The sequence below is a fragment of the Pituophis catenifer genome, unplaced genomic scaffold (genome assembly GCF_029215685.1).
Source record: "Pituophis catenifer annectens isolate HBS135680 unplaced genomic scaffold, rPitCat1.0.hap2 SCAF_2, whole genome shotgun sequence".
In the NCBI taxonomy this organism is placed as follows: domain Eukaryota; kingdom Metazoa; phylum Chordata; class Lepidosauria; order Squamata; family Colubridae; genus Pituophis; species Pituophis catenifer.
In genome coordinates this window covers 23,566,166-23,593,454 of record NW_027256882.1, presented here as the reverse complement: position 1 = coordinate 23,593,454, position 27,289 = coordinate 23,566,166, and the positions used below count along the sequence as shown (strand labels likewise).

The 27,289-nt window shown below is 44.1% G+C and overlaps 1 pseudogene; it reads right to left on the bottom strand.

The window, feature by feature from the left end:
- Positions 1-888: 888 nt before the first annotated feature.
- LOC139311889 (zinc finger protein 91-like) lies at positions 889-24,023 on the bottom strand (annotated as a pseudogene).
- Positions 24,024-27,289: the final 3,266 nt, after the last annotated feature.

The following is a 27,289-nucleotide window of genomic DNA, read 5'->3' as shown; positions in this document are numbered from 1 at the left end:
TCAATTCCTTCGTTATCCTTTCAATATATTCCTTTTCCTTTAAAATTTGGGAGTTTAACACCCAACTTCTAATATATTTTTTTCACCTCTCCATATTACCTCAAGGGGATTGTGATCTGCCCACGTATTTTGGGAGATCTCAATTTTTTCTATTTCTAAACCTAATTCCTTGTTCATCCACATCATATCAATTCTAGACCAAGATAGAATAGAATAGAATGGAATGGAATGGAATAATAGAGTTGGAAGGAACCTTGGAGGTCTTCTAGTCCAACCCCCTGCCCAGGCAGGAAACTGTACACCACTTCGACAAATAGTTATCCAACATCTTCTTAAAAATTTTCAGTGTTGGAGCATTCACAACTTCTGCAGGCAAGTTATTCCCCTTATTGTTCTGTCAGGAAATTTCTCCTTAGTTCTAAGTTGCTTCTCTCCTTGATTAGTTTCCACCCATTGCTTCTTGTCCTGCCCTCAGGTGCTTTGGAGAATAGTTTGACTCCCTCTTCTCTGTGGCAACCCTGAGATATTGGAACACTGCTATCCTGTCTCCCCTAGTCCTTCTTTTCATTAAACTAGACATACCCGGTTCCTGCAACTGTTCTTCATGTTTTATCCTTGAGTCCCCTAATCATCTTTGATGCTCTTCTCTGCACTCTTTCTAGAGTCTCAACATCTTTTTTACATCGTGGCGATGTAGGTATGCATGGGGGTTGGAGTAGAAGGTGAATTTTATTGTCTTTTGGATGTAGAGTTCTCCACATATCTATCAAATTTAGTTCATCTATCATTTTATATATGGGTAATATATACTTTTTTCTTATTATTTTTATCACTAACATAATCCCATTGTAATCGCCTACAATGCATATATTATTATGGTCTGTCATAATTACCTTTTCATGTAATTTCTTATAGTATTCCCCGTTTTTTATTAGGCGCATAAAAAACTACCAACAAAATTAGTGTATGCCCTCTTTATTTCCATCATTAAAGTTTTCTTTTGGATCCGCATAAATTTGGGTAGCCTTTATTCCTTCCTTAATATATATCACCCTTTCTTCTTCTTCTCTGCCAATGCTGTGTAATATTTCCCTAGTTTATTATATTCCAAGTATTTTCCACCCTGCTTTCAAATGTGTATTTCCTGGAGGCATACTATTTCTGCTTTTTGTTTAATTAGCTTACCCTAAACAGTTCAGAGTACCCAGTTCAGAGTTGGCGAACCAGGTCCCTTCTGTCACTGTGTGAAGTGCCTGGTAAGGTGTGGCCTCTGAAAAAAGAATATGTGTTCCTGCATCGTTCACAACTAAAGAGATTTATCTCTATGGACTATCTGATGCATTTTTTGCTGTGATTTGCAATGAAGTTTTCTCACACCCCGCCCACTTGTGAGGCTAGTCTCCGGTGTGATATCTGTTGTGCATCTGAAGTGCTGAAGGTAGGGCGAAACATTGCCCGCAATTTGAACATTTATATGATTTTTCTCCAGTGTGCATTCGCTGATGCTTTGAAAGAGTATCTTTCCGAGAAAAACATTGACCACACTCCGAGCATTTAAAGGGCTTCTCTCCTGAATGGATTCGGCTGTGACTTGTAAGGTGAGATGACCGAGCAAATGCTTTCCCACACTCTAAACATTTATAAGTTTTTTCCCCCGTGTGAGTTTTTATATGATTTCTAAGGTTTGATGTGGTACGATAAAATTGTCCACACTCGATGCATTGATATGGCTTTTCCCCGCTGTGAATTTGCTGATGTCTCCAAAGTACTTCCTTATAAGTAAAATATTTACCACATTCTATGCATCTATATGGCTTCATGCCTGTATGGACCCTCTCATGCATTCCAAGGGTGTTTTCTGGAAAAGCATTTCCCACACTCCAAACATTTGTACGGCTTCTCCCCTGTGTGGATTCTCTCATGATTCTGCATGTCTTTTTGTGTAAAAAAAACGTTCCCACACTCCCCACATTTATAGGGTTCCTCCCCTTTGTGAGCCTTCTGATGTGTGCAAAGTTCAAAAGAATACATAAATTTTCTCTCACATTCTGGGCATTCAAAGGGTCTGTCTTCGGTGTGAATTTTCCAATGTTGCACCAGGGTTGATTTACTGGAAAATTATTTCCCACATTTGAGGCACTTTACATTTTTCTCCCCACTGTGTGTTTTCCAATGACTCCGAAGATCTGAACTCTGGGTGAAACAATTTCCACACACAAAGCATTTGTATACTTTTTTCTTTGTCTCCCCTCTTTGTGTTTTCTCATGACTCCGAAGAGATGAACTCTGAGTGAAACATTTCTCACACTCAAAGCACGTGTAAGATTTTATTCCTGAATGAATCTTCTCATGTAGCAGAAGAGTTGAGCTATGAGAAAAGCTCTTCCCACATTCCCAACATTTGTAAGGTTTCTCCGCTGTGTGAGTCCTCTCGTGCTTTCTGAGAGTGTCTTTTCTACGGAAAAATTTCCGACATTCCAGACATTGATAAGGTTTATCTCCAGTATGGATTTTCTGATGTTTAAGAAGTTCTAACTTTCGTTCAAAGCATAAGTCACATTCCTCACATTTATAGGGTTTTAGTACACCTTCCAAACCTTGACTGGATCCTCTTTGAAAATGGATATTCCTGTGGGTCAAAAGGAGGGACCAGCAAGCAAAGGTTTTCCCACACTCTGAGCATATATGGGAAGTTTGGTGGTTTTCTGGAGTGTTGCTTGTGTCTGACGGGAGATCCAAGGGTTTCTCATACTCCATACTTGTTGGCGGCTGCTGCCTTGTGCTGATTTTCTATAGTTTTGTTGTAGTCGACTTGCAGGTAAAGGTTGGATCACAAAATTTTATTTCTGTTAGGAAAAAAAAAGAAATGGAGAATAATATTTCCTTTTGAGAAAGGTAGGGAATCACAAAATCCTAGAAGGGACCATAACGGTCTTCAAGTCCAACCCTCAGAACACCTGGACAAAATCTCCAGTGATGGAGCCCTTACATCTCTTGGAGGCAAAATCTTCTGTTGTTGTAGTTGTTAAGTGATTGTGTGTGTTGTTAAGTGAAGGAAGACTTCACTTAACTGCAGGGGGGGCCCAAGGGGGTGGGGGAGACCCTGGAGATCCAGTGCAGGCCATGCATGAATTAAGAGCTGCAGCCACCCCCAGAAGCCTCAGTCCGTTCAATGAGGCAGAAATGCCAGGGTGGTGCGTTAAGCGGAAGCCTGCGGCCTTCAGCCATTTCAGCCATCTGCCACTGACCCCAAGCCTGGACTTCAGCCCAGTGTCACTGGTGCCACTGGGAAATGCGGCCTTAGTCCCCAGTCCGGTGGCCTTTGCAGCCTTGTGCCACTCTCCAAGCCACATGTTCCATGCTGTTTCTAAGCACCATCGACCAAAGCATCTCTAAGCTTGTCCAGGACCCCCTCAAGTCAAACACAGACTCTGCTGGGATTCCGATGGTCTCCCCTGATCCCCCTGCCCCGACAAACCTGACCTTCTTATCTGGGACTTCATCCACTTAATGACCAGTGAAATCACTTAACAACTGCAACAGTGAGTGCAGAATTACACTAATTGAGCAAAGCCATCACGTGATACCACTTTGCTAAGCAAGCGAGATTCCAACCCCAACTGTAGTCATAAGTCAAGGACTTCATACAGGCAACCCAAAAGGTTAAGGCATCACAGCAGCCAAAGAGGAGGAAATAGAGCTAAGATTAGTGTAAACAACCCATTTTATTCTCTCCTTTTCTTGCTTTTTCTGATTATTCCACTTATGAGCTCCATCCCATCATGACTAGTTGATCCTGGTTTCCTCATGACATGTTTCCTCTGCCTGCATGGATCCGTTTCACAGCTCAGTCTCTTCCTCTTGGGAAGACCATGCAACTTTCCTTCATACTGTTTATTTACTTGTTTAAATTTAATTGCCGCCTATCTTGCTGAGGGGCTACTCTGGGGCACTTATGACAGTAAAAATGTTAAAATGAATGTGTGTAAACATAACAGTATCAAAGTACTGAAATGATGAACAATGGGATAAACAATGAAGGTACAGTAATGTCAAATTAAAAGTGGATGGGGTGGGTAGGTGAAGAGTGTAGGGAGCAGGTGGGCTTTGCTATTATTCTAGTAGCCACCTCCAATGTCATTTATTTTGGGGTTAAGACAACACCATCTATGCCAGCCCTCCCTCCTCTCCAACTGCCCCATAGGGGTCCTTCAGTTAGAAGTGCCACACCTGCCTTGGGCAAGAAGGGAGGGGAACAGAGCAGCTGCTGGCTTCTTCATCAAGTTTCCCTCTGGAGCCACATCTGGCTTCTTCCACAAATCACAGTTTAGCACAAGACACAGGACTGTCTGAGTTGAGGTCATCCTTCTGCATTTCCTACCCGGATGGGAGAGGCTGGCCGATTCCCTGGGCCACCCCAGGTTGCTTGTCTGATGCCCTGAGCACAACCAGGTCCAACCAAAAAGTTGTGTATATTAGAAGGGGAAGTTCAGTCAGGCCACCCTAAAAGAGACTCAACCCCAGAAGATCAGACAGAAACGGAGGAGGGGAAAATGGCTCCGATTTAGCATTTCATCCTTCTCCAGGTGCAACAGCCAAGTTACACATACAAGGACCATGGCAGATCAAGGCAAATAAAGGTTTAGAGAGCTTCTCCAAAGTGAAATGAAAGACCTTATTTGTCATCTCAAGCAGCCCCCCCCACCCCCCCACCCCCGAAAAAAAAAGCTGCACTGAGACATGGTTTAATGCTGGGGTAAATTCACCCCAAATCTCCAATAAAGGATCCAGAGAATTTCAATTAAAGTTTAAGCTTTAGAACAAGGTCTAAGTGCTTCAGTTTACTAAACTGTAATTGCAAGTGCATTATGGAACAAGGCATAAACAAGAAAATTTTGCACATATTATAATTAAAAATGTATCATGTGAAACAAGACCCAATTTGGGCTGACACAACAGTTCCCCATGACCGGACAGCCCAATCACGAACCAAGTCCCCAGGCAGCCCCTTTCGGCTTCAAGGTGCATCCACCCAGCTCCGTGGCCTTTTACTCAGGGGTCCACCTCCAACTCGACCAAGAGCGGCTTCTTCAACAAATATTGATTAAAGGAATTACGCCTTTACCCAGCACCTTGGCAGCATTGCAGTTTTGACAAAGAAAGATTAAAAAAGCTTATTCCCCAAACCAAGATTTATTTACTCACCTTTAAATTTATAGTTAAGAGGTCTCTGGGTTACTTGTTCCCCCTCTAAGTCAAGGCCAGGGATGACCTTCACCACTGACCGGTTAAATACTGTCTGACTGAATGGCCCTTTGTGCATGAAGCTGCTTCTTCAACCAAGCCACAATTTCCAAATTCTCTCCTGCAAAGACAAATGAAAAAGGTTCAGAAGCCGACAATAATCTATAAATGACCTGGAAGAGATAGGAGAAGATACAATACAAATAATGGAGACAGAATCATGATTCAAGAAGATCTTGATAAGCCAAAATGGAAGAATCTGGCAAGATGAAGCCCAACAGGGAGCAATGCAACCTTCTGGCCATCAACTTGTTCTACTAGTTCCTCACAAGACCAGCCTCAAATTTTCCTTAGAATTTGTGGCTTTTAAAACATCCACCCAGAAGGCGCTGGCACATCACAGCCTCTTCTGGGCAAAACAAGGAAAATATAAAGGTTAGAAATTATACCCAGGTTTTTAAAGCAGAAGCAAAGTAAACATTAGCATAAAACAAACTATTTCATTTTTAGCCTTTTTCCTTTGAGCTCAATTGAGCTTGTAGATAAAAACGAGCTCAACTCAACTAATTTAAACCTTTAATCCCCCCCAAACCCTCCCCTCCCCATTGCAAAGAGGTCAGTCTGTGTTAAGACCACATTACAAACCTCAATAAATGGTTTAAAGGTCTAGGGCTCGCTGCCTTAGAAGAGTGAGGAAAATTCTCAGGAACTACTCTCACCCTGGTCATTACTTCTTTACCCTCCTACATCAGGAAGGAGATATAGAAGTATAGCCAGCAGCACAAACAGGCTGAGGAACAGTTTTTAGCTGTGGGCTGTCAAGACTCCTGAATGAGAAATAACACCATAACTACGTAGTATGATGGACTGCAGGGCCGGGCGCAATGTGTAACATGTTCACACTGGTGCAACAGGACCGGGTGTTTTGTTAATATGATTTATTGGGTTAGGGATTTTTTGTCTTCACTGTGAGTTGTATTGTGTTGGGGAGGTGCACTGAGGGAACTCAACCAATCTCATTGTACATATGTTGTGCGCTGACAATAAAGATTTGAATTGAATTGAGATTATTGCATTTTTTTTAAACTGCACTTGCGGGATATACATGCTCAGAGACCTCTTGCTCTGACGGACCACAGAGAGACCTTCTGAAAGGAACCTCCCCAAAGCTCCTTCGCGGACCCACCCGAAGCCCCCCGCGGTGCCTTGGACGGGCGAGGAGAGGGCAGATCCAGTCCGGGGACGGAGCTCCCTATGCCCCGCCCCCCCCGGGAGAAATCCGCTCCCTGCAGGCAACGCCAGAGCCGGATCTCCCCGAGGAAAACCCGGCAAGCCGAAGAGCGGGATCCGCAGCTCCCTTCATCCTGGCGGGGAGAGGATCTCCTGGCAGGAGGGGCAGCCTGGAGGCCGGAGGGAGAACAGCCCTACCTGCCCCGAGAGGGAACCTGAAGTCTCGCCCGAAGGATCCAGCGTCGATCTTCGCCGGGCTAACCGGGACTCGCGGAAAGAAGCGGAGATCCAATCAATGGGAGGCGGAGGCGGGGCTTCTACTGTAGACTCTGATTCCGCTTCCGCCTTGTAAGCCACGCCCCTTATTGCCGGTTCAGCTCCTCCCGCCTCCAATCTCCCCTTTCAGCCAGGACCACGTGCAACAAAACCAGTTCTGTATCTCCAATGGGCGTCGGTGTTCAGGGTTCCTCTGCCCATGCGAAGAGTGTCCCTCACTGCACGGTGGAAGCGCGCGCTTTTATGTGTCCATGGAAAAGACCTATTTAAGGTTTTTTGTTTCGGAACTTCGTTCAAAGTGCCAGTAACGATACAGTTACCATTTTTGGTAGTTTTACTTTTTTGGTTTTCTTTCCTAACTGCATAATAAATGTTTAATTTTACTCCCAGGATCTTTTAATTCATCTGTCATCACGTCTTATCACGAGCAGCCCAGATCTAACATTTGTTCCCAGAGGCAACACAATACAACAGGCAAATAAGCCTGAAAACATTGCCAAGCCATTGGAAAATAGAAATGATTCCATTTTTTATTTCTATTTATCGTTGCTTTATTATTTTTGCAAATAACTCAAGGCAGTGAACATATCCAACACACCTTCCTCCTCTTATTTTCCTCACAACTACCCTTTGAGGTGGGTTAGACTGAGACTGGCCTAAGCTCACCCAGCTGGCTTTCAGGGCCAAGGTGGGACTGGAACTCATTGTCTCCTGCTTTTGAGCCCTGGCATTAACCACTAGGGCTAGGCCATACTAGATGTCCTGGTTGTTGATTGGGAATGGTCATCATTTAAGATGGGTGGACTTCAGTTCCCAGAATTCATGTTGGCTGGGGAATTCTGGAAGTAGAAATCCACACATCTTAAAATAGTAAAGGTTGAGAAACACTAATATTGACTTACACAGGCATATTTATATTGTTTCCTAGTATGATTTGATTGCTTATTTGTACCCTATGACTATCACTGTGTTGTACCTTATGATTCTTGATGAATGTATTTTATTCTCCTTATGTACTGTAGGAAGATAGCACCCACCCTTTCCTAGAGGAATGAAATATTTTGGGAAATATTAAAAAAGCAGAATATTATGTTTCCCTGGATTAGAAATGTTTTAAAGACGAAGTAGCTCCCATCTTCCTGCCCCCACCCTTTGTCAACGGCCAGAGGCAGAAACTAAATCTTTGTCAATGGACTATCATCTGCAACGCAATAGGACCAATCTAGCAACAGAAACTAACACAATAGGACCCATCTAGCAAAGGAAACTCACCACATGGCACCTGGGAAGATTACATCAGCCAGCAAGGCTAGCTAAGACCCCCACCCCCTGGGAGTCTGACAACCAATCAGGATACTCTTTCTGGGCCCCAGGAAGTTCAAAGCCAGAGAGGGCATAAAATCCGGGGACTCACTGCGTCTTGCCCCTTTTTCTGTTCAGGAACTCAAGTCATGTGATCATGTCCACCATTAAACCATCTTTCCAAGCAGTCTCCATGTTTCCAGTGTCTTTTTCCCCACTTGGAGCTGAACCCAGAAGGATATTTCTTCCTACAGTACACTGAGATCATATGCACCAAAGTCAAATTCCTTGTGTGTCCAATCACACTTGGCCAATAAAGAATTCTATATACCATTTCCTGCAGAGGTGGGTTTCAGCAGGTTCTGACCAGTTCTGGAGAACTGGTAGTAAAAATTCTGACTGGCCCCACCCCCATCTATTCTCTGCCTCCCAAGTCCCAGCTGATCGGGAGGAAATGGGGATTTTGCAGTATCCTTCCCTTGTGTTCTGCCCCAGCTACGGACCCCAAAGAACACAGCACACACAAAGTCTAAACAAAGCTTATTTCACTCAAAACTCAGTCATTTGCAAATGCAGGCTGTTAATAAACTTTCTTAATAGCCTGCAAGAATCCACAGATAAGGTAATCACAGTCTTACTAGGGTTGGCAGAAAGCCCAGAAGCAATGTTGCAGAGAATCCAAACGCGAAGGAAAGCGAACTAAAGTTGTTCCCTGCAGCTTGCTGCAATCAGCGTTCCTCCTTATATAGGCTAAGGGAGTGGCCAATTAGCCCCAAGCCTTACTCTCGAGGAGACCTGAGGAACCACTCCTGCCTTTTGACAGCTCTGCGTGCCCGTGCATTGAGAAGAGGCTCCTCCTCTTCATCCTCTTCACTTAAAGGAGCTTCTGGAGGTTCTGAAGGCCCTGGCTGAATCCCTGCCTCTGGCACCACATCTTCTCCAGCCTCCTCACTGTCCAACTCGAGCGCCAGCTGCACAGGCTGCTGACGCAGCACCATACCAGCCTCCTTGTCGTTGGAATCAGCTACAATCCGCGCAGGCCGCTGGTGGGTCACAACACCTTGCCACGCCTACCAAGCCACGCCATGCCACGCCCACCAAGCCACGTCCACAGAACCAGTAATAAAAAATTGTGAAACCCACCACTGATTGCCTGTTCAAACCACATATGTGTGTTTGAAGGTGTGTGTTTTATGAAAATCATTCCCTGTTCAAGGAAAAGAAATGTAAGGATCCAATTCCAAACTTGGATACAGCTAATTCTTGACTAATGGTTGTAATGGAGTCTGCTCATTATAGAACCTGGTCATAATTACTTTTTTTTTGCAAGGGTTATCTGTCATAACTTCAAATGGTCGCAGGATGATGACTATCAATACTGAACATCCATGGGTCTGTGTGCCCTCCAGCTGTGGTTTAGTTCTTGGCTGAAAGGGGGGACTGACCCAAACTTAGCCTCTCTCGCTTTTTTTTTTTTTTTTTAATTTGATTTATGCCGCCCTTCTCCGGAGACTCAGGGCGGCTTACAATGCGTTAAGCAACAGCCTTCATATTTTTGTATATTTATACAAAGTCAGCTTATTGCCCCCACAAACTGGGTCCTCATTTAACCTACCTTAGAACGGATGGAAGGCTGAGTCAACCTTGAGCCTGGTAAGATTCGAACCTGCAGAAATTGCAGGCAGCTGTGTTAATTACAGGGTGCATTAAACCACTGTACTACCAAGGCTCCTTCAAGGCTTGAGGTGAGAAGGGAAGAGGGCACAGACCCTCACTGGAGGGACCAGGAAAAATAAAAACCCCTTTCTTCGGAGGAGGAGCTGAATGCTTGCAGATGCACATGGGTGGTGGTGATGGTGGAGGAATAAGCAGCACAAACCCGGCAGAACGAGCTCTTTTTCCTAGTATCTGTTGACCTTCCGTGTAGCCCAGGACTGAACCTTCTTCCCAAAGAGCCTTAAATCCATAAAGAGAAAGAGCCTCCATCAGACCTGAGGAGCATCCGAGTACCAAGCGCCTCTGGGGAACCAGGTGTCCAGATCAAGGTGCTCACAGGAGGACCCACCCTTTGCTTGGAGGGGACAGGGAGGTGCCAGAAGCCCCCTGAAGTACCCAATAGGAGTTGGGCAGATCCCAGATTCTGAGCACATCAGCGACTACATCACAAAGGACATTTCTAGGGGATGAAGAGGGAAAAGACCACTTCCAGAGTAAACTACCTTGGAAACCATTATGCTGCATTGGGCTGGGGATGAGATGCCACTTTATGGAGGACAGAAGAGAAGGAGAGAATTAACCACGGTTGAAGGCAAATGATGAGTTAAGGTGGGTCCCTTTTAGTGAAGCTAATGAATTTTACAAAACCATCGCATTAAATTTAGACTATTTGAAGTAATATCTGGATGGAAAATAGATAACCAAATAAATTGGTTCCAGATTGACAGGAATAGGTAAGAAAAATATTTAATGTAACATGGTATATGAATAATAATGAAATATCACAGTAAGAGAACAAGAATATATACAAAGGAATTTAAATGTAATCGAAATTAAAAAGATGACAGGCCAGGGAGCTTTTTTCTCACTTTACCACAATTATGACCTGCTTTTGTATCTTTTGAAAAGATTTCAGGATAAAATGTTTTCTATGCTACAAAGATTTCTAGGGCTCCTCTCTGTGGGACTCACAAATTTATGACAATTGTCTCATTTCAAGGAACAGATTTTCCACATTCCAAGGTCTGATGTGGTTTCTCAACCAGAAAGAGTGTCCAGTAGTGTGAGCACCTGGAGGGTTTCTCTGGAAGGCATTTTTATCTTATATTTATTTGGGAGGGGGACTCCCTAGTCAGTCGACTCAGAAACCCCCAAAGTCTTCACGAGCTGTGGGGCTGCACCTCCGTTTTTTTCATCCACTGCGGCCCCGCTCCACGACGGATCGGTGAGTACGGCAAAAAGAAGTCTACACTCTCCTCTGGGCCTGCCATGAACTCCCGCTTGAGCCGCGGCCCCCCAAAAGACTGAACGGATCCCCCTCCCACTTTCCCCGCTTCTCTCTCTGCTCCGAACTCTCCTCCAGCGGGAGAAGACAAGGGAGACTCTGCCCGGACACCGATGACGCTATAGCAGGGAAAGTTCTCATTGGTTCCTCCGCTTTCCTGGCTTTCCCAATTCCCAAATTCAAGGAGAACGCTCCCTGCCCCCAATCCAGACCCACGGATGCCGCCTCTGGGGCTGGGAGCATCTGTGTCTTTCTTCTCTCTCTTTGGGGGCGCTTGTGGGCAGCATCCATCGGCTCTGCTGGGATTCCACCGATGTTGCTGGTGGGGGGGGGGTCCAGGATCCCTGGAAGCGAAGGCCCTCTCCCGAGGGATCCAGCTCCGATCCTCGCTGGTCGAAGCGGGAGATCTAGTCAGTGAGAAAGGAGAGGTGGGAGAGGGGCTTTTGCTCTCATCTCGGGCTCCTCCGTCGTCTTGCAGCTACGCCCCTTAAAAGCACCCTTCCCTTTCTGTCTTCCCAGCCAGAACCACGTGTTCTGAAGCCTCCGTGTCCGGGGTTCCTCTGCCCATGCGAAGAGCGCTGTGCCGGTGGCGCGGCTGCCTCCTGCTCCAGCATCCCGGTGGGGAACTGAAGCGTCGCGATCCCCCAGCATCCTGGTGGGGAACTGAAGCGCCGCGGTGGCCGCCAAAGAGTGTCAGAGGGAACGGCTTGGATCGCGGCGTCTGCCGAGGCTGGAGAAGAGGACCGGGAAGGGATGCGGAACCCGAGGAAGAGCCAGTCCCGGGGGAAAGTCAGGGTCCGCCCCGGATGGCCAGGGCTTCCCTTCGTGCTGAGACGAAACGGGGAAAGAGAAGCGGGGATGAGTCCTTCGTGCAACCGCGGTTAGTGGAGCATCTGGGGGAGGATCAGGAAGAAGCCCCGAGCGGATCCCTTCTGGTGGATCCAAACCAAAGACCCTGGAAGGGCAGCTGGGCAGGTTTTCAGGAGGGAACAGAATGGAGGGGGCGCCCTACTGTATCCCTGGGTGGAGAAAGTGGGAAAGAGTCAGGGGCCACGGGAACCCCCGATATTGGGTGTGTTTATGTAAAAAGAGTCTGGCAGGAGCCGCCCAACACCTTTACCCACCCTCCCCTCCAGCCCTCTTTGTCTTTCCTAGTCTACGGATCCATCCAGGGAGATCCCTGAACGAATAGTCATTAATGGTATGGTACACCCACATGGAGAGAAGTAAGCAGTGGGGTACCACAAAGCCCCTTCTTCGGCCCAGAACTCTTCAATATCTTCATTAATGACTTAGATGAGGGGATAGAAGGGGAACTCATCAAATTTGCAGATGACACTAAGCTGGGAGGAATAGCCAACACCCAGAAGACAAGCTCAGGATCCAAAAAGAGCTTGACAAGCTTGAAGAATGGGCCCTATCCAAAAATATAAACTTTAACGTGGAGAAAAGCCAAGTTTTACATTTAGGCAGGAAAATATCAAGTACAGATTAGGTGAGATTTGGCTCAAAAACTAACTGTGAGAGAGCCTCTGCCAAAAAAGCTAATACAATCTTGAGTTCTATAAACAGAATCAAGATCACATGTATTAGTACCGCTTTAGAAAACCTTAGTAAGATCATACCTAGAGTACTGCAACCGATTTTGGTCACCATAGTACAAAAAAGATGTTGAGACTTTGGAAAAAGTTCAGAGAAGAGAAACTAAGATGATCAAAGGCCTGGAAACTAAAACATATGAAGAACGGTTGCAGGATTTGGGCTTGATTAGTCTAAAGTAAAAAAGGATTAGGGGTGACATGATAGCCGTATTCCAGTATTTGAGAGACTGCTGCAAAGAAGAGGGGGTCAAGTTATTCTCCAAAGCACCAGTGCGCAGGACAAGAAACAATGTTTGGAAACAAATCAAAGAAGCAACCTGGAATTAAGGAGAAACTTCCTAACAGTGAGGACAATTAAACAGTGGAATAGCTTGCTCTTAGAAGTTGTGGGTGCTTCATCATTGGAGGTTTTTAAGAGACTTCACTTATCTAAAATAGTATAGGTTCTCCTGCTTGAGCAGGGGGCTGGACTAGAAGACCTCCAAAGTCCCTTCAAACTCTGTTACTGTTACCTCCAAGGTCCCTTTCAGCTCATGAATTTCTATTCAGCTGTTTGGGGGGGGGTATCTCCTCCCCAAACACCTAAGAGAACACTGTCACATAATTTCCAAGTTTCTTCTCTTCGGTCAACATGTCCTTCCACTCTTCTCTTCCTAACTCAGCCAGAATTTCACCTTCCTTCTGCAATTCCTTCTTGTTCCTCTCAGAAATGCCTCTGGGGAAAGCATGTCATCCCATTTCACATGCAAAAGCAAGTGTAAGTGCACAATATTTCAGTTTCAACTTCCCTGGGCATTTTGTCAAGGTTTAGTTTACTTTAGTTTAGCTTATTAGCCCATAGGCCATATCAAAGTGCAGAGTTCCAAACATAAATTATTAAAATCTGACAAAAATAATGTAAAATGATATTGGAATAGAATACAATTTAAAATGAGATGGTTTATAATTTAACAGATCGGTAAATAAAAATAAAATATTTTGGTAACTCCCCGCCCCCAATCACATTTTGTCAACGTATTTAAATTTATAACTGAAACGGAGGGGGGGTAAACAGTCAGAACAGTTACAGCTGATTGATTGAAGAGGGATGGCCCTGCATGAGGCAATCTAAGCCGTGATTGGTTGCCTTGAGTGAAAAGAGGGAGGTTCCTTCTTTCCCGCCTTTTTGCCCTGGGTGCCCCCTGTGATTTACCTCATGAAGTTCCTGCTCTGCTGATTCACCTGATATGATCCTCCTTGCTTCTCATTTAATGTAAATATATTTATTTATTTAACAAAAAAAACACGCAGACACAATTTCCTGTCAGTGTCTTTGATTCCATTTGGTCACCTGACACAAAGGTGCTTTTTATCAAAGAGGCAACTGGACTTTGTGGTTTTTCTTTGAAGATGTTTTGCTTCTCATCCAAGAAGCTTCTGGATTGAAAATGTTTTCAAAGAAAAACCACAAAAGTCCAGTTGCCTCTTGAAAAAGGCATCTTTGGGATAACCATGGCCTGGATGACTTGAGTATCTCCATAGACAAATTCCCTGACACATTTTACTCCATTTAGCTTACAAAGCAAGTACAGGGAGTCCTTGACTTAGGACCACAATTAAGCCCAAAATTTCTGTCAAGACAGCGACCTTAAACTATGATTATCTTTCAGCCCAGGAAGTGAGCCAATCCTTCATTTAGCATTATTCATCACTGGGGTAAACAATGTAAGAAAACTGCACTCCAGAGAAATTAAAATGCGGTAGGATAGTGTAAATTCTTTTATTAAGGCTGGACGATAGACTAAAACATTTAAAAAATAAAAAACCCAGGCTAGATTATGGACTTTCATGCAGTTCCCACGGAAACAAAACTTCAATGAAACCTTAAAAGTTTTACTTGACAACCCTAAACAGGGTTTCCTATCCCAGTTCAGAGTTGGCGAACCAGGTCCCTTCTGTCACTGTGTGAGGTGCCTGGTAAGGTGTGGCCTCTGAAAAAAGAAAATGTGTCCCTGCATTGTTCACAACTGAAGAGATTTATCTCTGCTATGGACTATCTGATGCATTTTTAGCTGTGATTTGCAATGAAAAGTTTTCTCACACCCCGCCTACTTGTGAGGCTATTCTCCGGTGTGATATCGGTTGTGCATCCGAAGTGCTGAAGGTAGGGCAAAACATTGCCCACAATCTGAACATTTATATGATTTTTCTCCAGTGTGCATTCGCTGATGCTTCGAAAGAGTATCTTTCCGAGAAAAACATTGACCACACTCCGAGCATTTAAAAGGCTTCTCTCCTGAATGGATTCGGCTGTGACTTGTAAGGTGAGATGACCGAGCAAATGCTTTCCCACACTCTAAACATTTATAACTTTTTTCCCCCATGTGAGTTTTTGTATGATTTCTAAGGTTTGATGTGGTACGATAAAATTGTCCACACTCGATGCATTGATATGGCTTTTCCCCGGTGTGAATTTGCTGATGTCTCCAAAGTACTTCCTTATAAGCAAAAGATTTCCCACATTCTATGCATCTATATGGCTTCATGCCTGTATGGACCCTCTCATGCATTCCAAGGGTGTGTTTTCGGGAAAAGCATTTCCCACACTCCAAACATTTGTATGGCTTCTCCCCTGTGTGGATTCTCTCATGATTCTGCATGTCTTTTCGTGTAAGAAAACCTTTCCCACACTCCCCACACTTATAGGGTTCCTCCCCTTTGTGAGCCTTCTGATGTGTGTGAAGTTCAAAAGAATACATAAATCTTCTCCCACATTCTGGGCATTCAAAGGGTCTGTCTCCGGTGTGAATTTTCTGATGTCGCACCAAGGTTGATTTACTGGAAAAGTATTTCCCACATTCGAGGCACTTTACATTTTTCTCCCCTCCGTGTGTTTTCCAATGACTCCGAAGATCTGAACTCTGGGTGAAACAATTTCCACACACAAAGCATTTGTACATTTTTTTCTTTGTCTTCCCTCTGTGTGTTTTCTCATGACTCCGAAGAGATGAATTCTGAGTGAAACATTTTCCACACTCAAAGCATTTGTAAGATTTTATTCCTGAATGAATCTTCTTATGGATCCAAAGAGTTGAGTTATGAGAAAAGCTCTTCCCACATTCCCAACACTTGTAAGGTTTCTCCCCTGTGTGGATTCTCATGTGGTCCCCGAGAGTGTATTTTGCACGGAAGAATTTCCCACATTCCAGACATTGATAAGGTTTATCTCCAGTATGGATTTTCTGATGTTTAAGAAGTTCTAACTTTCGTTCAAAGCATAAGTCACATTCCTCACATTTATAGGGTTTTAGTACACCTTCCAAACCTTGACTGGATCCTCTTTGAAAATGAATATTCCTGTGGGTCAAAAGGAGGGACCAGCAAGCAAAGGTTTTCCCACACTCTGAGCATATATGGGAAGTTTGGTGGTTTTCTGGAGTGTTGTTTGTGTCTGACGGGAGATCCAAGGGTTTCTCATACTCCATACTTGTTGGCGGCTGCTGCCTTGTGCTGATTTTCTACAGTTTTGTTGTAATCGACTTGCAGGTAAAGGTTGGATCACAAAATTTTATTTCTGTTAGGAAAAAAAAAGAAATGGAGAATAATATTTCCTTTTGAGAAAGGTAGGGAATCACAAAATCCTAGAAGGGACCATAACGGTCTTCAAGTCCAACCCTCAGAACACCTGGACAAAATCTCCAGTGATGGAGCCCTTACATCTCTTGGAGGCAAAATCTTCTGTTGTTGTGGTTAAGTGATTGTGTGTGTTGTTAAGTGAAGGAAGACCCAGGGAAGAACTGCAGGGGGGCCTCAAGTGGGGTGGGGGAGACCCTGGAGATCCAGTGCAGGCCACGCATGAATTAAGAGCTGCAGCCACCCCCAGAAGCCTCAGTCCGCTCAATGAGGCAGAAATGCCAGGGTGGTGCGTTAAGCGGAAGCCTGCGGCCTTCAGCCATTTCAGCCATCTGCCACTGACCCCAAGCCTGGACTTCAGCCCAGTGTCACCGGTGCCACTGGGAAATGCGCCCTTAATCCCCAGTCCGGTGGCCTTTGCAGCCTTGTGCCACACTCCAAGCCACATGTTCCATGCTGTTTCTGAGCACCATGGACCAAAGCATCTCTAAGCTTGTCCAGGACCCCCTCAAGTCAAACACAGACTCTGCTGGGACTCCGATGGCCTCCCCCTCCCCCCCCACAAACCTGACCTTCTTATCTGGGACTTCATCCACTTAACGACCAGTGAAATCACTTAACTGCAACAGTGAGTGCAAAATTACACTAATTGAGCAAAGCCATCTACCTCACATAATGACCACTTTGTTAAGCAAGCAAGATTCCAATCCCAACTGTAGTCTTAAATCAAGGACTTCCTACAGGCAACCCAAAAAATTAAGGCATCACAGAAGCCAAAGAGGAGGAAAGAGAGTTGAGGTTAGTGTAAGCAACCCTTTTTCTTTTCCCCTTTCCTTGCTTTTTCTGATTATTCCACTTATGATCTGCATCCCATCATGGCTAGTTGATCCTGGCTTCCTCGTGACACGTTTCCTCTGCCTGCATGGATCCATTTCACAGCTCAGTCTCTTCCTTTTGGGAAGACTGTGCAACTTTCCTTCAGGCTCTTTATTTATTTGTTGTTTAAATTTATTTGCCACCTATCTCGCTGAGGGGCTACTCTGGGGCACTTATGACAGTAAAAATGTTAAAATGAATGTGTGTAAACATAACAGTATCAAAGTACTGAAATGATGAACAATGGGATAAACAATGAAGGTACAGTAATGTCAAATTAAAAGTGGATGGGGTGGGTAGGTGAAGAGTGTAGGGAGCAGGTGGGCTTTGCTATTATTCTAGTAGCCACCTCCAATGTCATTTATTTTGGGGTTAAGACAACACCATCTATGCCAGCCCTCCCTCCTCTCCAACTGCCCCACAGGGGTCCTTCAGTCAGAAGTGCCACACCTGCCTTGGGCAAGAAGGGAGGGGAACAGAGCAGCTGCTGGCTTCTGCAACAGGAGTTTCCCTCTGGAGCCACATCTGGCTTCTTCCATAAACCACAGTTTAGCACAAGACACAGGACTGTCTGAGTTGAGGTCATCCCTCTGCATTTCCTACCCGGATGGGAGAGGCCAGCCGATTCCCTGGGCCACCCCAGGCTGCTTGTCTGTGCCCTGAGCACAACCAGGTCCAACCAAAAAGTTGTGTATATTAGACAGTGCTGTGGAGTCGGAGTCGGAGTCGGAGTCGAGGAGTCGGAGTCGGAGGAAATTTTGGGTACCTGGAGTCGGAGTCGGAGTCGGCAAACAATGCACCGACTCCGACTCCGACTCCTACTAAATTTAGATTGGAATTTTAAAAAAAGCAAGTTTAAATGTCCCAATTCACAAAAAGTTATAATTAATGACTTCTCTACTGTAAGAATAAAGACCAATGCATGCAGTGCCTCACGTAACCGCAAAATGAACACGTTAAGTGACCGTGAAGAAGCATGCTTTTCATGTGCTTCACTATAAGGCACGCAACGCACAATTAGGAGTGGCAATACTTATACTTTCCATAGTGTTGTGTTCTGCTGTTACAGGGAACGCAGCGCCCATGGGTAACCTAGCCTCTCACTGATAAGGGATTAAGTAAATATGTTTTTTGCAGGACTAGAGACACTTGCATAAGTGAAGGGAATGGAGGGTCAATAGTTCAAGACTGAAGCTGTAAACCATTGGAAAAACTGCTGTCATTCAGCTAAGGCTATAAAAACTTGTAACTCTGATTGTTAGCTTAAATTTTAAACATGACTAAACACTGTTTAAATTTATGAACCGGCCAAATACTCTGTTCAAAGAAAATACATTGTATGTTTGTATGTGTGTTTCTAATTATTGTTATTTATTCATATTTGTTCTCTTTTATTCTTTAAAGTTTAACAATTCATTCTTTATCTTAATATCTTTATATTTGTTTGGGGTTGGCTTTCTTCCCTTTCATCTTTTTTATTGTACAGCAATCTTTCTCCTCAAACCTACCACCTCTCTCTTTTCTTTCCTTCTTACTTTCTCTTCCTCACCCTCTTCTTCTCCTCCCTACTTCCTCTTCCTTTCTCCTTCTCCTCCTCTCTTCCTCCCTCTCTTACCCTCACTCCTACTCTAATTTCCCTTCCCTTCCTTCATCCCTCTCTATTGCTGTATCCTTTTATGTATATGGACTACTCAGAGGGCTGAAAAAGTTATTTCTGACTGGTCCTCTCCCTTTTGACCAGTCCTCGAACTTACGACTGTCCTCACATTTTACGTTTTTGCCCTATCTTGTCACCATGGTGAAGAGAAGCAGTTGTGAAATGAGTGACATGGTTGTTAAAAATGCTGCACGGGCATAAATGTGAGGATGGTCATAAGTGTGAGGACCAGTCAAAAGTGCGAGGACCTGTCAGAAATGACTTTTTTCAGCCCTCTATACACATAGCCATGGCCACCCGGTCACATGACCAGCTAGCCACACCCACCCAGTCACATAACCTCCAAGCCATGCCCACAAAATAAGCCACGCCCACAGAACCGGTAGTAAAAAAATTTAGAACCCACCCCTGGTTGGGGGTCACCACAACATGAGGAACTGTATTAAAGGGTCGCGGCATTAGGAAGGTTGAGAACCAGTGGCTTAGAAGAACTTGGTGGAACAGCTTCTTGGATTCAACTGTAAGTGTTTATATTGTATAGGACAAATCATGTCTAGGTTTAGTGCTGGGATATATAGCTTATTTGTTTGTATAAAGCCATGTACGTACAACTTACAAGACTGTGTATGTTGATATTAAAAATCTAATTATATGCCAGTTAGTATAACATATTTTATATTTTAGGGAAAGAGGCATCCTAAACAATGGCAAAAAGACTGCTAACAACAAACACAACAAAGTCTACTGTTTATGAGCACTTTGCATTATCAAGTGATGGAAAACATTACGTGTGCCAATGTATTAGAAAAGATGATGATGGTGAAAAACAATGTGATGCAAAAATTAGCAGTTTCAGTGGGCCTGATAAAAATGCACCTACAAGAGCATCAAATTTGAAAAGACACTTACAGCGTTTTCATCCCAAAGTGTTAGAAGCCGTGAATGAGAAAGATAGCAATGAAAACATTGCATCTACTTCTGTGACAAAAAACGTTCAGAAATCTACTGGAGAACAATCACAAATAAGAAAATTCTTTATATCTGACAAAGTTACCATAAGGATGACACCAGAAAAATTCAAACACCACATTATTGAAATGGTAGTAAAGAATAGTGTACCACTATCCTTCTTTTCACAGACAGCCTTTTTAGGCCTAAATGGAGAAATGGCAAAAAAACTTGGTGTTTCTCTGGAAAGAGAAAGTATAAGGAAACTTATAATTGAGGAGGCCAAATGTAAAAAGGAAGAACTACAGAAAGTTATGAAAGGACGTTTTGTCTTCCTTAAAATGGATGCATGCACACATCACAGAGTCAATTATTTCGCTATTAATGTTAGATTTGTGGATGAAAATAACAAAACAATAACACGGACCCTCGGAGTAAAGGACACTCAGGCACATCACACCAGTGATTACCTTCAGAAGTTAGTGGAGGGTGTTCTAGAAGATTTTGAAATTAAAAAGGAACAGATTTTATGTGTTGTGACAGATAACGCTTCTAACATGTTGAGCACAATTGAGAAGATGAAGGCAGATGAAGAAGGTATCAAACAGATATTAGACTTAGAGGAAGACAGCTCTGCAAGTATTAGAGAAAGTTTAGAAACTGAAGAGAATGCTGACATTTTTTTAGACAACTTTGTTGAAGAAGCATTGAAGCTTGCTACTATTCATCATATGCGATGTGCTGTTCATACACTGCAACTTGCCATAAGAGATGGATTAAAAGATCGCCATGCAGCTACATTAATTGGCAAATTACGGCAAGTAACTGTTGCAGCCAGGGCCCCAAAAACAGATGCAATTTTGAAAAGACGTGCAGGAAAAGGAGCCATTTTGGATCAAACAACTCGCTGGGGAAGCACTTATTTAATGGTGAAGCGTTTGCTTGAACTTAAAGACTTCATAGAAGAAATGGACAATGAAAATCTTGCATTAACTGCAAGCCAGTGGACACAAACAAAAGAGCTGGAGAACCTTCTTTCTCACCCCTTCACTGTCACCAAGAGGTTGCAATGTGATGATCTAACCCCGGGTAAATTCCTCTTGGAATGGAAGAGCCTGTTATATCGCCTGAACAAAAATGGAGGGTTAATAGCTGAGGGCATTGCATCTTCAATGATGAAAAGAGAGAGTCTTTTGCTGGAAAATGAAATCTTGTTAGCGGCTATTTATGTCGACCCAATGAGCCGACTTTTATTGAACAGTAAACAGATTGCTACTGGGAAAAAGGCCCTCTATGATGTAGCAGTTCGCATGAAGGGATTACGACCTGAAATACCTCCACAGGAGGATGGAGTTCTTTTAAGCAATAGTGGTAACTCAGAATCATCTTCTTCAAACGAAGAATTAGACTTTGATTCCTTCTTAGACAAAATGGAAGTTGCTAAAGGAAAGCGACGTCGCATAAGCGTTACAGAACCAGTAAATGTCCAAATAAAAAAATTCCAACAGGAGTTTTATAAAGCACTAAAAGAAGTTGAAAAGTATGATCGCTCATCAAAACTTACTGTTGAAGAAGCCATCCTTGTTTATCCAGAGATCGTTAGTGATGTGGCCAGAATAGTTACTGCAATGCCACCCACCCAAGTCAGTGTCGAAAGATTATTTTCAGCCCTAAAAATAATAAAGTCTGACTTAAGAGCCTCTATGAAAGAGGATCTGGCAGAGGCAATTCTCTTCCTTAGAACTCTACATTGAATTGATTTGCATTTGCTAAGCCTATAACTACATTTCAAGATTAATATAAACCATTTCTAGGTTTTACAGATTTTGTTTTTGGTTCATATAGATAAGCTTTGTTTTTGTTCTAAAACAACCAAATAATGTGGTTTGTATTTTTGAACTGGTAAAGTTCCTGTTCCTGATGTTTATGCCTGCTGCTACTATCCAGCAACTTGATTAATTAAATTAATAAAAAAAAATTAATAAAACTTTGTTGTTTTCATTGTGTTTGTCTTTTGCTTAAACTGTTCAATACAGTAGACTGTTGGCTTCCCAGCCAGTAGTCCTGTGGTAATGACATGTATGTTGCCTTTCTTTCCTTCAAGGAATGTATAAAATACATTCGCATATTAATACAGAGGAGTCGGAGTCGGGGAGTCGGAGTCGGAGTCGGAGTCGGAAGTACAAAAAACTGAGGAGTCGGAGTCGGAGTCGGAGTCGGAACATTTATCTCCCGACTCCACAGCTCTGATATTAGAAGGGGAAGTTCAGTCAGGCCACCCTAAAAGAGACTCAACCCCAGAAGATCAGACAGAAACGGAGGAGGGGAAAATGGCTCCGATTTAGCATTTCATCCTTCTCCAGGTGCAACAGCCAAGTTACACATACAAGGACCATGGCAGATCAAGGCAAATAAAGGTATAGAGAGCTTCTCCAAAGTGAAATGAAAGACCTTATTTGTCATCCCAAGCAGCCCCTCCCACCCCCGGAAAAAAAAGCTGAACTGAGACATGGTTTAATGCTGGGGTAAATTCACCCCAAATCTCCAATAAAGGATCCAGAGAATTTCAATTAAAGTTTAAGCTTTAGAACAAGGTCTAAGTGCTTTAGTTTACTAAACTGTAATTGCAAGTGCATTATGGAACAAGGCATAAACAAGAAAATTTTGCACATATTATAATTAAAAATGTATCATGTGAAACAAACCCAATTTGGGCTGACACAACAGTTTGCCATGACTGGACAGCCCAATCACGAACCAAGTCCCCAGGCAGCCCCTTTTGGCTTCAAGGTGCATCCACCCAGCTCCGTGGCCTTCTGCTCAGGGCTCCACCTCCAACTCGGCCAAGAGCGGCTTCTTCAACAAATATTGATTAAAGGAATTACGCCTTCACCCAGCACCTTGGCAGCATTGCAGTTTTGACAAAGAAAGATTAAAAAAGCTTATTCCCCAAACCAAGATTTATTTACTCACCTTTAAATTTATAGTTAAGAGGTCTCTGGGTTACTTGTTCTCCCTCTAAGTCAAGGCCAGGGATGACCTTCACCACTGACCGGTTAAATACTGTCTGACTGAATGGCCCTTTGTGCATGAAGCTGCTTCTCCAACCAAGCCACATTTTCCAAATTCTCTCCTGCAAAGACAAATGAAAAAGGTTCAGATGCCGACAATAATCTATAAATGACCTGGAAGAGATAGGAGAAGATACAATACAAATAATGGAGACAGAATCATGATTCAAGAAGATCTTGATAAACCAAAATGGAAGAATCTAGCAAGATGGAGTATAACTGGGATGAAAACATAGTTCTGAGTAGGAAAATTCAAAGGAAGATGAGAGAGATCAGATGGGGCAGAGCATGAGTGAAAAGGGCTACTCTTTCCGGTTCTTTTTGGAGGCTTAATAGGCCAGAAGAATTCCAGGCTTCCTGGGACCCAATGCTACTTTGGACAGGCATTTTGGAAAATATTTACAATTATGTAAGGCAACCTTCTGCCCATCAGCTTGTTCTACTAGTTCCTCACAAGACCATCCTCCAATTTTCCTTAGAATTTGTGGTTTCTAAAACACCCGCCCAGAAGGCGCTGGCACATGACAGCCTCTTCTGGGCAAAACAAGGAAAATATAAAGGTTAGAAATTATACCCAGCTTTTTAAAGCAGAAGCAAAGTAAACATTAGGATAAAACAAACTATTTCATTTTTAGCCTTTTTCCTTTGAGCTCTAAGAAAGAGGATCTCTTGTAGATAAAAACAAGAGCTCAACTCAACTAATTTAAACCATTTCTTCCCCCCAAACCCTCCCCTCCCCATTGCAAAGAGATCAGTCTGTGTTAAGACCACATTACAAACCTCAATAAATGGTTTAAAGGTCCGTTTATTCCGTTTTTTAAAACTGCACTTGCGGGATATACATGTTCAGAGACCTCTTGCTCTGACAGACCACAGAGAGACCTTTTGAAAGCAACCTCCCCAAAGCTCCTTCCCGAATCCACTCGAAGTCCCGCGGGGAACATTGTCCGGGCAAGGAGGGGGCAGATCCAGCCCGGGACGGAGCCTTCTTTGCCCCCCTGGAGAGAAGGGAGAGAAACCCCTGCAAGGCGAAAAGCGGGATCCACAGCTCCCTTCATCCTGGCGCGGAGAAGATCTCCTGGCAGGAGGGGCGGCCTGGCGGCCTGGAGACCGGAGGGAGAGTAGTCCCACCTGCTCCGAACGGGATCCTGAAGTCTCTTCCGAGAGATCCAGCGCCGATCCTCGCTGGGCAAAGTGGGACTCGGGGAAGGAAGCAGAGATCTAATCAATGGGAGGCGGGGGTGAGGCTTCCGCTCTCCACTCTGATTCCATTTCCGCCTTGTAAGCCACGCCCCTTATTGCCGGTTCAGCTCCTCCCGCCTCCAATTTCACCTTTCAGCCAGGACCACGTGCAACGAAACCGCCTCTGTATCTCCAATGGGCGTCGGTGTCCAAGGTTCCTCTGCCCATGCGAAAAGTGTCCCTCTCTGCACGGTGGAAACGCGCGCTTGTATGTGTTCATGGAGAAGACCTATTTAGGTTTTTTTGTTTCGGAACTTCGTTCAAAGTGCCAGTAACGAGAAGCAATCTACAGTTACCATTTTTGGTAGTTTTACTTTTTTGGTCTTCTTTCCTAACTGGATAATAAATGTTTAATTTTACTCCCAGGATCTTTTAATTGGGGGAGCAGCCCAGTTCTCACACTTGTTCCCAGAGCCAACACAATACAACAGAGAAATAACCCTGAAAACATTGCCAAGCCACTGGAAAATAGAAATGATTCCATTTTTTATTTCTATTTATCGTTGCTTTATTATTTTTGCAAATAACTCAAGGCAGTGAACATATCCAACACACCTTCCTCCTCTTATTTTCCTCAAAACAACCCTGTGAGGTGGGTTGTTGAGTGACCACACACACAAAGGTTGAGAATATATGTGGTAACTTTATTGCCTTACATAGTGACATTATATAGTTTGTTACTTTCAAATTAGAGCATACTTGGCAGAATATCATTGGCTCACAGAATCTTCCAGGTAACTTAAATCATAGGTTAATCATTACTGCTGGCTTAAGCACTTCTAATATTTGGCTATAATTAAAATCTAACACACATCCGCCAGGCCGGACTATCAATACAATAGTTTTAAATTGGGGTATTTAAATTTATTGGGGTTTTAAATTTGAGCCATTTATTTAATTATTTTAAATTTTATATCATTGTTTTGTCTGTGTTTTTAAATAGGCTGTACACCGCCCTGAGTCCTTCGGGAGAAGGGCGGTATAGAAATAAAATTATTATTATTATTATTATTATTATTATTATTATTATTATTATTATTATTATTATTATTATTATTATTATTATCCCACTTCCTCTCCTCCTGTTCCTCTTGTTTACAGAGTTAGGGTCTTATCTTCTAATGTCATTTCCTGGCGCTTCCTTATCTGATAACCTTCCTTATCTGAGGTTTGCCATCCAAGATAGGAAAATCCCTGCACATATGCAGACTACAGATTCCTACAGTGGATTAGACTGAGACTGGCCTAAGCTCACCCAGCAGGCTTTCAGGGCCAAGGTGGGACTGGAACTCACTGTCTCCTGCTTTTGAGCCCTGGCATTAACCACTAGGGCTAGGCCATCCTAGATGTCCTGGATGTTGATTGGGAATGGTCATCTTTTAAGATGGGTGTATAGGAAGTTAGCACCCACCCCTTTCCTAGAAGAATGAAATATTTTAGGAAATATTAAAAAGGTAGAATATATTTCCCTGGATGAGAAATGGAGAAACGTGTTTTAAAGACAAAGCAGCTCCCACCTTCCTGCCTCCCCTCCTTTTGTCAATGGGCCAGAGGCAGAAACCCAATCCTTTGTCAAAGGACCATCATTTGCAACACAATAGGACCCATCTAGCAACAGAAATTCACCACATGGCACCTGGGAAGATTACATCAGCCAGCAAGGCTAGCTAAGACCCCCACCCCCTGGGAGTCTGACAACCAATCAGGATACTCTTTCTGAGCCCCAGGAAGTTCAAAGCCAGAGAGGGCATAAAACCCGGGGACTCACTGCATCTTGGCCCCTTTTCTGTTCAGGAACTCAAACCATGTGATCCTGTCCACCATTAAACCATCTTTCCAAGCAGTCTCCATGTTTCCTGTGTCTTTTTCCCCACTTGGAGCTGAACCCAGAAGGATATTTCTTCCTACAGGTGGACTTCAGTTTCCAGAATTCATGTTGGCTGGGGAATTCTGGGAGTAGAAATCCACACATCTTAAAATGGTAAAGAAATGGTTGAGAAACACGGATATTGACTTACACAGGGATATACTATTTCCTGTTCAAACCATATGTGTATTTGAAGAGTGTGTGAGTGTGTTCATGAAAATCATTCCCTGTTCAAGGACGAGAAATGTAACTGACCAAACTTAGTCTCTCTCGCTTGAGGTGAGAAGGGAAGAGGGCAGAGACCCTCACTGGAGGGACCAGGAAAATAAAAACCCCTTTCTTCGGAGGAGGAGCTGAATGCTTGCAGATGCACATGGGTGGTGGTGGTGGAGGAATAAGCAGCACGAACCCGGCAGAACGAGCTCTTCTCCAACGCGCAGCTTGGAGAATCCAAAGCTTCGGGTAGTTCAGTAGTTGGGTAGCCTACACTGAGTGTGCTCCTTTAAGAGATTTCTCTTCAGACACGCCCACTTGCTCAACAGAGTCCCAGTTTAGTTCACTCAGTTGAGCCTGTGACACTGTCTGAGAATTTCTCTGGTTAACTACTAGAAACTATTCCTGAAGCTTTGGATTCTTCAATTCCAGTCCCTTTCCTTTTTACTAAATTTGCCAGGGGTGAGTCTACCTGCTGATTCAGGCACGCTGTCAGTGACTTCTGCTCGAACTGAAGCCTGGCCTTTTTGCCTGCCCTATCTGACAGCCGCAGGCGTGTGTGGCTGTTTTCCCCGGCTTCCCACATTATGCCCTGACAGACCGGACTGCATTTGATTTGGCGGCTTGAGATTGACGCCCTGTGCTCAGCGGCGTCTCTCTCTCTCTCCTGGCGTCTGGATCACTTGTGAGTGATCGCACGCCTTCGCTCTCGCAGAGATCGTGTTGCAGCCTCCCCCCACGGGCGCTCTCATAGTCGAAGCCTTTCTCGAACACTGGAGCGTCCCTCGTCCGCCCCTCATTCGACGGAGCTTTCTCTGGCATTTAAGCAGCAGGGGGAGCGCTTCTGAGCCTTCGGCTGCCCCCTCCTGCATTATAGACTGCTAGGGGCTCAAGGCGGCGGCGCTTGAACTGTTTTTCAAAGTGCACGCCCTTTTCTAGCCGCCTCAGCGCTGGGAGCTGCGCTTAGCGGCAGCTCGCGCTCCTTGTTTTTCCCCCCATAAGGAGTCTTCCTGACGGCCTTGGACTCTTGCCTGGCCAAATTCATCGCCCGCTCAAGGACAATTCAAGGGGGGAGCAGCCCTCATAATCCCTACGGTCACCCTAGATCTGCTGCCCTGTTTGGCGCCATTTTTCAGGGCCTAAAGGAGA